Below are 12,855 nucleotides of genomic sequence, written 5' to 3'. Positions count from 1 at the left end.
CTAGAGGTCAAAAGTCCAAAATCCATATCAGTGGTCTAAAATCAAGGTGTTTCTAAGACTGTATTTCTTCTAGAAGTTCAGTGCAAGGAGCTATTTCTTTATCTTTTCCCACTTTTAGGGGCTACTTGCATTCAAAAGCTTGTGGCCCCTTCCTCCATCTTCAAATCCATCTAGGTAGCATCTTCAGATCTCTCTCTGATTTTAACTTTCTATGTCCCTCTTCTATTATTTAAGTATCCTCATGATTAACAGTGGACCCACTTGAATAAGGCAGTCAAATCTCATTTCAAGATATTTCCCTTATTCACATCTGTAGTCTCTTTAGCCAGGTAAGGAAACATACTCACACATGCTGATGATTAAAACATGGATATCATGGACACCAGGTGGCTGAGTCAGTTAAGCATCCAACTCTTGATTTCTGCTCAGGTCATGAGATGGAACCCCACATCAAGCTTTGAGCTGGGCATAGAGCCTGCTTAAGATTCTCTTCCTCTTCCATTGTTTCTCCTGCCCCTCTACCTAAAAAAAAGGACATTTGGTATACTCATCATTTTACCTACAATACTCATCATGTATTAATATATTTTCTGAGGGAGAAACACACTAGAGCATGATTTTATTATAGGAAAGATGATGGCTTGAATCAGGGAGAAAGAAAAAGAAAATGGAAGAAAAATGTGTCTTAACTGAAGAGCACTGAATACATCTCCTTCACATATCTCCTGAAGGTAAAGGTTCTCATTGACCAGTTGACTTTGTATATTTTTATTTATTTTTGTTTTATTTATCTACATGTAATAAAATAAAAATAAATTATATATATATATGGATAGATAGGTAGGTAGATATAAAGAGAGAGAGTCATTCAGCTATTCATAATGGGAAAAATTCAAAGAAATAAGAAAATAATAGATCTAACTCAGGCTTCAAGGATTTTACTATCTGCTATAGACTGAAAATTTACATCCCTTCCAAATTCATATGTTAAAATCTATTCTTCATTGTGATGGTATTTGGAGACAGTGCCTGCGAGAAGTGATTAAGTCATGATAGTGGAGCTTTAATGAATGGAATTAGTGTCTTTATAAAAAAAAATAAATCCTCAGAGAATTCCTTTGGCCCTTATGCCATGTAAGGAGACAGAGACAAGATGGCCATCTATGAAGAAAAAGCAGGCTCTCACCAGACACAGAATCTGCTGGAGCTTTGATCTTGGACTTCCCAGCCTCCAGAACTATGAGAAATAAATGTGTGTTGTATATAAGCCACCTTATCTATGATGTTTTATTATGAACTAAAAAACAACCTAAGGAGAGGAAGGATAAACTGGATATTTCTAGAGTTGGGACAATTAATAGAGATTATCCAGAAATAGCTTATGGTATTTATTGACCTCACCTAGTCATTGCTTCAAGGTTGACACTGCAGGGATGATACTTCATTGGAGAACTGCAGTGGATGCTGTTGGGCATGAATTAGGTGTCTCCTTTGAGGACCAAAGTATCCATCTCCCCAGATATTGCCTGTCAGTGACATAATAGTTAGTCCCTTCCCAGGAATTGTCCTTGGCCAAGGAGAGCTGCCTTAGTTATTTTACCTGGAAAAGGAGGAAGGCCTACAGAGGAGGAGAAATCCATAACTAATGACTAGATGACATAGTTAGCTCCCTTTCCCCATTTGAGACATCTCTGAAGTGCACCTCAAGTCCAGAGCTTCTTATGAGCTCTAATATGGCCTTTCTTGCAAATGCATTACAATTCAACTGCCCCCTCTGCCCATTCTTGCTTCCTTAACTCCTTCACAAGACTTATTCCTCAAATCACTTGTCAATAAACACGCTGCATGCATTTCTCAGAGTCTGTTTCTCAAGAAACCAAAACTATGATGGAGGTGTTCCTTGATAGAAAAATAAACAAATAAATAATTAAGATACTCAGTCATTCTGTTTGTTCACACACATTCCTTAAAAGATTTGAAGTAGTTGGGAGAGGTTGGATAAACAACCAAATTAAAGGCATTGATTTTGGGGTTTGGAAACTGTTAAAGAGACCCAGTTCACAATTCCTTCATCACTGACCCCACCTCTGTACCAACACACACACACACACACACACACACACACACACACACTCACGTGCATAGCAGTCAGAAGACACACTGAATAAATTAGGTCAAAGGTATTAAAAAAAATGATTTTGTTTCTGACTTGGCCTTCAATTTTGGTTGCAATTATTAGTATCTAGCAGATGATGATTTAAGAAGAAATCAAGCTGAAGCAAATATTTGAATGTTTGGAATGTTTGGAAATCACTATCCAAATCCATTCCAAATTTATTTTGTGAAATGACGAGTTAAAAAAATTTAAGTCAGTGGGTGGGAACATTATGAATTATCCCTCAATTTAGTTATATTGTTGTTACTAATTTACCAATATTGTCCTTCTCTGTTCCATTTCTTAATTATTTTAAACCTGGTACATTTAAATGGCAAAAGCTTACTAGTGGGTGGGCAAGATTGTTTTCCTAAAATTAATTTTGACCATCTTGCTTTCAAAAAGTATGCATTCTCTTTAGAAATCAGCAAACCTTTGGATTTTTTCTGTCCTCCTCTTCCCATCTTTTCATGGAATTTCATTAAGAATTACTATGTATTGTATAATTTCATAATAGTATGAAAAAGTAAAATAATGTATTTAACTACAATTACACTTAATAATGAAGAGGAAGCCCTAAGAGATGTGAAGAAGATGCCCTTATTTTGAGAGTCTAAATCAGCTTTTGAAAATTGCCCACCATACAATTAATTGGATTGCTGCCTAGTTGATGCATGTGAACAAGATAAACTTAAATAATTAGTCACATATTTTAGTGATTTAGTACGGAATATGACCAAATATACCACATTGCAAATGATTGAATTTAGTAATTTTGTTGTTTGGGAGAAAAGAAAAAGCAAGGAAAAGAAACCTCTAACCATAACCTTCTTTTTTTTTAAGATTTATTTATTTATTTGAGAGAGAAAGAAAGCACACATAAGCAGGAGGAAAAGCCGAGAAAGGAGGAGAGAATCTTCAAGCAGACTCCCTATTGAGTGTGGAGGCCAACTCAAGGCCAATCCCAGGATCCTGCAATCATGACTGAGCCAAAATCAAGAGTCACATGCTCAACTGACTGGCCCACCCAGGTGTCCCCTGATTATGTCTTAATTGAAATTTACTAGACAAAACCTAGGTGACAAAATATCAACATCTGTACTGATATTGTTGTACTGATAAACCTACAACCCTGTACTAAGTATTTGCTATCTACCAGATGCTTTAATAGGCAACAAGAGACACAAAGTCTCAGGAAACACTATTCTTAGCTTATAAGGAATAATACTATTAAAATTTACAGTGTAATACATATATGTTGCAACATAAAGATATCAGAGAGGGATACAGGGGGTTCACAGAAAAAAAGACTAATGCTTTTAGTTAGAAGCAGAATGGAGAGTTAGAAGAAGAATGGAGTAGGATGAGTAGGAATTTGCCAGATGAGTGGTAAGGCAGGAATTCCACCCTAAAAATGGTTCACAGGGCAGTTTGGGAAGTCTATCCAGAGCATAGAGGGCAAGGAAGAAGACTGGAAATATATTTTGGAGTAAACATATAAAAAGTCTGGCATACCTTACTAAGAAACTTGTGGGTTTTTTGCAGACAACAAAGTGGACCATCATTGCTTAAATGAGTTGAGGGTATTCAGTGACTCCTGAGCCTAGGAGAAAAAGCCAAAAGATGAGAAATATGTAGACAAATCCATAGAGGGACTACACAGAAAAGACTTTTCATAATAAAAAAGAGAGACATTTATGTTTTACTTTTCATCCATAAAAGAAAGGGAGAAAGTAAAAATCAATCAATCCTTAGGCCATGTAGTTATTCCATAAAAACTGTGGAATATGTAGATAAACTTAGGCAGGTAATATCAATCCATCATGTGTACCATGTGTAAAATACAGATCAGATGCATAATATGCCTGCCTGATATTTACATAGATTTTTATACTTACAACCTGTGTTCATAATTATAATCTCATTTATTTATTAAAGTTTCCATAAAGGAAGTCAGAGAATTCACTTGGAGTCACCTAACAATTAAATGACAGAACTAGATTCCCAACTCAGCTCTTAGCCCCAGATTCCAGGTTCTTTCTATCAAGATGACAATATATACACAAAGAGAAGACATTTAGGGAAATTTTCAATGTGCATAAATTCAAATTTAATTATGTAAACTAATGCCAGACACACAGAGCACCAAAATGTAAGCAAAGGAAGGACCAAAAAGAGACCTGGGTGCTTTAATAAATGGAGCAAACAATTTGGAGTTCTGTATATTGGTCACCAGAATTTGCTGTCTTCATGGAAATGAAATTGAATCCTCTATCTCTTTACTTCTCCCCATCCTCATTTTCTTAACACCAAGTCTCTTTAGTTCAAATTAATGAAACGCTATTCTATAAACCCTGCCTCACAAATAGAACTTGAAACTTCTAAAGACACACAAGGAGAAGGAACTCAAAATTCTCAAATTAGCTCAACCAACCTTTTCATTTTTATAAGAACAACCAAAACCAGGCTAATGGCTTGACAGATGCGGCAGCCTCATTGGTGGCATAACTGAGTCTAAACCCTAAGCCTGCTAACCTTCCACCCATGGAGGTTTCCACAGCCTGTAGCCAAAAATCATAGGACATATTCTGCCAAAAAGGAAATTGAAAGAAGGAGGGATTCACAGCAGTGCCCATCTGGGACTGGGGAAAGAGAAGGAGGCAGTCTACTGCCCTGCTTCCCAGACTTTTAGATTTCATGGAGCAGTGAAATTTCAAATAAATATATGAGTTCCATCATTGGGTTGCCAACATTTTAATTTTGCCAAGAAAAGACATTTAAAAACAAACAAAGGCAAAACAAGCATAAACTGCTTTCACCACCATTTCACACAAGAACAGACACTGCCACACCAAAGTTTGAGACACTTCTTTTTTTAATGAAATACAGTCAGCTCTATGAAAAAATCACCTTTTTGTGGCTTTTCTTCTTTTAGCTGAGGACGAAGACATCCTTCTTCATGGGTCAGCCCCAGGCTGATGGCCAATATCGAAGAACTACCAAAATGTGGGAATAAGCACTCTAACCTAAGGGTCAAAGAACTGATCTTCATCTAGTCTTCAAAGGCTGTGTGGCATGGCCTGAGTCTTTCCACAGCTCTGGATCTCAGACTTGCACATTCAGAAAATGAGATCTGGGTGGCTCTGCAATGCAAGTATTCGAAGAAGTAGTTAGACAGCTCTACAGATGCTTCTGAGGACCTCGGTCCACAGAAAGCCTCTTTCTCAGGTCTCACCCCCTCAAGCATTGGGAGAAAATAGTAAACAATAGACAAACAGTTTTAAAGCTACTTTCCCTGGTGTTAAAAATTTCACATACATCTGTTAGTAGCTTTTTAATTGACTTTCATTAGGAAAAAAAATGGCCAGGATTGTTTGTTTTTAAATTATCAACCATCCTACTTTTACAGTAACTAATTATTCTTGATGCCACTATTGCTACTATCTGTGCAGAAAAAAAAAGGGAACAGAAAGAAGGGGCAGAAGAGGTGGGGAGCAGATGTAAGGTGTAGTGAAAGGAGGGAGAAGGATGAGTCTGACAACACGAACCTTATTTAGAAGCAAGCCACACCAGGCACTCTTCTTCATGAAGGGTTCCCAGCCTCAAACAGAATCACCGCTGGTCCATTCAACCATTTGTTTGTCCATCAACAAGAAAAAATAAACAGGACCGCAATGTTGCAAGATATCAGGAGAAAAAGACTGTTTCATCCATATAGTCCCGGGGTCCATCTGGGAGATTGAAAACCTGAACATTCAGTTAAACCTTGAATGAAATGAAGAGTTAAATTAGATTCTTTAGATCAAATACCATTTAAAAATTGAGCGAAGAAACCACAGGAAACCTAGAAACAACAAGGTAGAAGCAGATTTAACTAAGAATTTCCTTCCCTTGGTCTGTTTTAGTCACACCCATAATATAATTATAACCTAGCATTTGCATTTAATTACACAGTGTTGAGAAACACTGGGTTTTATAGTGAAGCTGAACCAAACACAGAGCTTTATTGCCAGTAGTTTTTGTACTTTTATCGTGAGGAATGAATTTCAGAGCAGGCAAACACAAATCTTGGCTAAATAAGACAGAATGAAGATGTTTACAGTCATGCCAAACATAGACATATTTGCACAAAAAAGGATACAAATAACCAAATGTTACACATTTGCTTAGGCAAATAGTAAGCTCTCAATAAATGTTAGGAGTTATTATGATCCTCATATTTGCAAAAAATGATTCAATATTTTTTTTGGCTTCCATGCCTATAAAATAAAATCTCCAGAAGAGTTAGCAGAAGGTCTTCAAGCTACTTTCTTACAGAAAACCCACAGCATTCGGTGGAGCCATATACACCTCCTTTGGTGTTATATCACTTCCTTGTTTTTTGTCCTAAACTCCAGAGGTGTTAAAAAGAGGGTAAGGTCCCTCCTTGGGGTGAATTTTGTGGTACCAACCACAGGAATTTTGCATGACTTTGGTACATAAGTAATTGCTATCATGAAAATTCCTGATTTTTCAAAAATAAATGATGCATAAAAGGCACATAAAAGTTCAGTTAATAAGTCCCAACGCGTTCAAGAACATATCTTCGCTCAGCCAATGGAACTAGTTTTTTATTCAGTGGAGACCTCTTAAATGCATTGCCTCAGTGCACAGTAAATCTATTCTTTTAGCAGGTTTATTCCTTTATCTGGTAGTCAATTAAGTGGCCTTTCATGAAATGTAGCAATGACATACATTTGTGGAGGGAGGTATATTCTTATAACTTGTCTGATTATCTTTGGGCTTTAGCATGTATTATTTATGAGTATTATTTCTTGAACGGGTTTATGCCTTCAAGTAATCATGAACACATTTTAAGTATAAATATGAGTCTACAGCAACTGGAAGCCACCATGGTTTTAACAAGGTTCATTATTGCACAAATATCTCATTCAATTTTGAGGGAATTGTATTTTGAGAATAAAATTTATTTTGTCATTTTCCCTCCTCACTTTCCAAATTGTAATACCTATGCTACAAAGAAAAGCAATCATCACTGTTGCATGCATTCAACTAAATATCTCTGGCTATAGAAATGCCATCAGCTTGTTTCATACATCTAAGGTGAGCTGAGAGAAAAGCTTTATAAATGCAAAGGCATCGATGATCATTCCTCAACCTAAGAGGAATGTCACAGAATAAATGTCAAAAAATGTATTGATACACTTGTGGGAGACCGAATGTAATCAGAGTTTTAATATTCTGGATATTAGAGTTTGGTTGCTTCTCGTTTTTGTTAAACTTCCAACCTGACTGATGACTCACTTTTTCCCTATTACAAAAATGAAGAAAACTAAAAGTAAGTTACTATTTTATTTCAGATATCAAATTTTAATTCCGTTTTACACACAAACCAATTAAATTTTTAGATGAGTAAAAAATTGCAATTGTTTATTGTCTACTCTAGTCATTAAGCTACCATTTTCAGCAACCACCCTTTGTTGAATTGAATAATTTTTAAGTCACCATTATCTTGGAAATAACCAAGGTAGCAATGTGGCTAGATAATATAACCCAACATTGCTATCATCTTTAAATGTAGGCACCAAGCCCAATATACAGATGAATTAGCTGTTCTTAAATTAAGGGATATTATGAGTCAGTAATGGCATGACATTCTTTTTTATGACTATAGCTTGGGTTATAATGTGACAAGGAAAAAAATGTAATGTTTCCAAAATGACAGTTTTTTAGATTTGTGTTGCCTGAGGTAGTTCAGCTGAACAATAAACCATAATTTGATTGATGGAAAATTGAAGTGGTTCATCTAATCTGCCAGTCTAGTCTAGTGCAGCTTTGGTTTTGCATGTATGATGATGTATCACAGTTTTAGAGATAATGTTGTTTGTATTAGACAGGAGATTTTTTTCCCTCCCACATAAAAGAGAAGAACTTTATTACATAGGAATGATCAAAATATGCCATGGATTAGCATGGGATCAAATTTGTTGGGGGTATAAATTTGTAAGTCCAACTGTAGAAAACCAAATGATATAAATAAAGCTTCAGAACACAGATATTTGTCGGGAGTAAATTGGCCATGTACTAACTGTAGAATTATTGGGTCTGAGGTAGAGTGACATCTGCACTTGAGAAAAGCAGACTATAGCTATTTCACGTGTATTTTAAACAAATCCTGCCTTGATCAAAAGAAGTCTTATAAACATCAATTATATTAAGACTCCTAAACACTAGAGAGAAAAAATGCATTTGAAAAAATAATAAAAGAGTAATAAACAAAGCTAAACACCTTAACCATATGCAAATTCAAATAACACATTGGTAATCAAAGAACATGAGGCTATTTATAATGAACTGCTGAATATTGATGATTTCTCAAATTTAACCATGACAAATTGAAATTAAGATTCCTGAATTAATTTCAGAGTATAAATTTAAACAGGATGGTTTTTAGTTCATTTGTTATTAGCAGACTTTCAAAACAACTTTGTATATTGGTGTATAGTTCAAAAATAATAATAAAAAGTATCCCACTATTTTTGCCTTTAAATTAATACAGAAAATTAAACATTATAAATATGTTTCAAAAAGTTACTAAAATTTTACTAAAAATATCCAGGAATTCTAGGCAAAGAATTTCAGAATATTCCAGTTAGGAGATATATCTCCCATATATTACATCTGTAAACAAAGAAGTATTTTAAAAGGAAACTGCTAGGATCAGATGAGAAATTTCATACATCATTTTCTCCTCTGTTCAAAAATGAATAATGATAATCCAAAGGGAAATCATCTAAAAAATTGTGGGGTTTGATATTTCTGGCCTATATGATTTATTTATTCAAGGTAAAATAACAATGGAAGCATTATTAATTAAATAAGACACCTTAAATGTTTAAGCAGTCAGTACTAGCCAGTTTAGCGTGAGATGACTGCCCACGTAAACTGGATAGAAATGCAAACTATCATCACCTTTCTGGATGACAATTTGAAAATATAGGTATCATTTCTTGAGTGTTTACAATGTTCCATGCACTGTGCCATCCATGTATCCTTGTACTATCCAAGTAAAAATTTTATCAATTTCTATCAAGAACCATAAAAATGTTCATAGCTTCTGACTCATTCATTCCAATTTTAAGAACGTGTTTTTAAAAATTGAAAATAGCATGATGTGTATGTATGAGTATATATCTATATGTATACTATAAAACTTATATGGGAAAATTGAAGATAACCATTGTATTCAGAAACTAATTGTGCTATATCCTTTTGATCACATAATATGGTTATGCAGCCATTGAAAATTATTTTATGTAGAATATGTTACTGCATGCAAATTGCTTACTGTGTGTTAGGTTAGAAAAGCAGGAAACAAAATTGTATTCATTACATATATTAAAAGAAAACCATGCAAAATAAGAACAGCAAAATGATCTAAATAAATAATCTGTGGAGGGGCACCTGAGTGGTTCAGTGGTTGAGTGTCTGCCTTTGACCCTGTGATCCTGGGGTCCTGGAATCAAGTCCCCACATCAGGCTCCCTGCGGGGAGCCTTCTTCTCCCTCTGCCTATGTCTCTGCCTCTTTCTGTGTGTATCTCATGAATAAATAAATAAAATCTCTTAAAAAAAAAATCTGCGGAAATACATTGTTTTCCTAACCTTCTTTACATTTTCCTCTATTCCCAAATATTTTTCAATCTACATGCCCTACTTTCATAATTAGAAAAGTCATGACCTCCACTACTTTTGCTTTATCCCTACCGGCCTATGTTGTCATATGTCTCTCACAAGACAGTGTTAGCAGTATAAGATTTGGGGTCAGACTGACCTGGTGTGGAATACTAGCTCCATTACTTACCAGCTGTGGCACTGAGCCTGAGCCTCAATTTCCTCATTTGTAAAAACACATTAACAATAAACTTATGTCAAAGATTCAAGGAGGAGAAAATGAACAACATTAACCTTGAAGAGGCCCAGGGTCCTTGGGAAGGTTTCAACAAGAATATACAGTTTAGGCAGTCCTGGAGGCCAAGCTGACTGTGCATATATATGACAACCAGAAGAAAAGTGTTCCAAACAGAGGGTTCATAGTGAAAACTAATAGAGGCAAAGGACAGAAGTATTCTGTAACTGGCTGCCAGGCTTCTACTATTGTGCAAAAGAGATACACAATTGAAATAATATAGTGTTCCATGTCAAGACATTAAGGAAGTTTCCTTAAATGGATTCAGACATCAATTTTTAATCATTTTAGTTTCCAAGTAATTTGTTTGTGTTGTTCTGGAAAACTTTGTTTTGATTTTCCCTCTCCTGAAATCATAACATATAATTGAATTATGAAAATTTAGACATAGAAGAGACATCACACTACCACCAAGACCACCATCAACAGAAGAGAGAAACAAGACCTGAAGATTTAGGATTTTCCACAATGCTTGCTTCTTCCATATCATTTGTTCTATGAAGATTTTTGGTTTTGGTATTTGTTTTGTGTTTGTTTGCTCTCTCTGTTTTTGTTTCTTGCTATAATGACCCAACTAGTTTATCTTTTCTTAGAATTCAAAGTAACAATCTAATATTCTCTTATAGAAAATTCAGTATTTATTGTGATTAATCAATCAGCTTTTGCTTTAATAACAAGCAAATTATCCTAGAATTCATGACAGTTTATGATTACCTGTTCTAGTTATTTATTTTGCACAAATTTACACTGCATCAATTTTATGAAAGTTATCATACTTTATATTTATTTATATTTTCTTTGCATTACTCCAACAGTTCATACTACCAAGGCTAAATTTACTTTAGTTCTACTACTTAGATTTGGAAATTGAGTACCTTCTCAGAATGCCCAATTTGGGTTAGGTGTAAAATTTTGAAATAATGTTTTCATGGCATAAGGACAATATCTCATGCATATAATTGAGAAAATATTGCAATGTTTCCAAATTTTGAGATCCATGTGTTTTAATTTATATGATGATTATTGATTTTATGGTCTAAAATTTCCATAGATTTCCATAGTTTCCCACAGTTTAAGTCAAGGGTGAGCAAACCACAACCTGCTGGCCAAATCCAGGCCATTGCCTCTTTTGTAAATAAAGTTTTATTGGGACACAGCCATGCCCATTTTTTGTTTTATCTCTCATCTTCTTTCTCAGTACAATGGTAGCCTTGAGTGTTTGTGACAGAGATCATGAGGTCCATAAACCTGAAAATATCTATACACTGGCACTTTACAGAAAAAGTATGCCAACCTCTGGTCTAAGTAATTAATACTGTTTCATTATATCATAATAGATACAAATATTATCTTTGGATAACTTTTGGAAGCATCAATGTCATCCTCAGCAAAATGTTTCACTACCAAAACACAAGTAATCAGTAACAACATTACCTTTTATGGAATCAGACGTGTTGCAACTGAAAACTGAAAGCAACTTAAAATGACTTAAACATATATGTTTGGGCAAACCAATAGTTCAAACAAATATTTTCAGTAGCAGAAGACCACCTACAAAAAAACACCTCATAAAGAAACTCAGTTAAAATAGAGAGACAGAGAGAGCTGTGCTAGTGGACACATCAGAAGTTCAAGATCCTACCCGCCCCACTTCCCTCCTAGCCAAGGGACAAAGTTTTGACATATGACAGTGGAACTCAGGGTTCTAGAGACTATGACATGACACTTACTAGCACTGAGATTCCATTATAGGAGTTCAGCATCAATGTGGTCCTAGGAAAATTTGTCACTAGACAACCAGAAATAGTTTATTCATTTGAGTGTCATTCTCTACAATGCCTCTACTTCCTACCTGTACTTCCTACACTTGGCCACTCTTTCCCTAGCTATATATCTCCAGTCTGCTTTAATATGCAATATTTACAACTAAGAGATGTGCTCAGTCTCCCTTTTTTAACACGTTCTAACTACTTCTGTTAGAATTCAGCCAGGAGTCAGCCAAAACCTTCACCTCTGCTATGTCTCTCAGCCGCTCCAGAAGTAAACAGCATAAAAATCTGTCACAACTATGAACATCCATAACACCAATAATTTATTGACAGAGTTAAACACTAACATTTCAAATTAAGTTTAAAAGTATTCTCAGATTGTTACCTGTGATAAAATCTATTCTTAGCCATAGTTAACAAATCTGTATCATTTCATTCTACTAACCATGCTTTTAAAATAAAACCTTATTGTAATTTTCCAGAACACTCCAGGCTGGCATGATGGCCTTTAAAAAAATTGTTTCCCTTAATTTCCTTCAGTGCCTACGCTCTGAGGACACAAAACTGGGTGCTGTGAGTAGGTGAAGTCATGCTGCAGGAGAGCTGGGAGATTTAAGGCATGTCTTCTTGGAACATTAAATTTATTTTAAAAATATTTTAGAAAAACAACATAAAATAAAATAGCACCCTTTTACATGAATAGCAGTACAGGGGGGTAGAATTAGAAATTCCTATTACATTTTTAAGAGTACACAAGATAAAGACAGGCTTCGTGGACTGTGCCTTTAAACCTCTCACCTCCTCACCAACCTCACCTCCTCCCCTTACCAAGAATTTCCGCTTTGCCTCAGGATGCACTTCAATGCAAAAGTTTGCAAAGAACATCTGTATTAAAGACATTTTAGGTCTGATGATTCTGGTCAAGTTTAGTGTTTTTACTCTTCAACTGCATCCTTTCTTAAAT

At 35.2% G+C, this 12,855-nt stretch overlaps 1 long non-coding RNA gene across 1 annotated transcript; it reads right to left on the bottom strand.

The window, feature by feature from the left end:
* Nucleotides 1-353: 353 nt before the first annotated feature.
* On the bottom strand, nucleotides 354-11,751 carry LOC140619962 (uncharacterized). The gene is made up of 5 exons (XR_012019719.1): nucleotides 11,557-11,751; nucleotides 5,704-5,920; nucleotides 5,066-5,298; nucleotides 3,671-3,758; nucleotides 354-522 (listed from the first exon to the last, which is right to left on the bottom strand). It is a non-coding gene; the product is annotated as an uncharacterized lncRNA (long non-coding RNA).
* Between the last annotated feature and the right edge of the window lie 1,104 nt (nucleotides 11,752-12,855).

This window comes from Canis lupus, chromosome 28 (genome assembly GCF_048164855.1).
Source record: "Canis lupus baileyi chromosome 28, mCanLup2.hap1, whole genome shotgun sequence".
NCBI classification, from domain to species: Eukaryota; Metazoa; Chordata; class Mammalia; order Carnivora; family Canidae; genus Canis; species Canis lupus.
The sequence above is the reverse complement of the archived record's forward strand: the minus strand, read 5'-3'. Positions and strand labels throughout refer to the sequence as shown.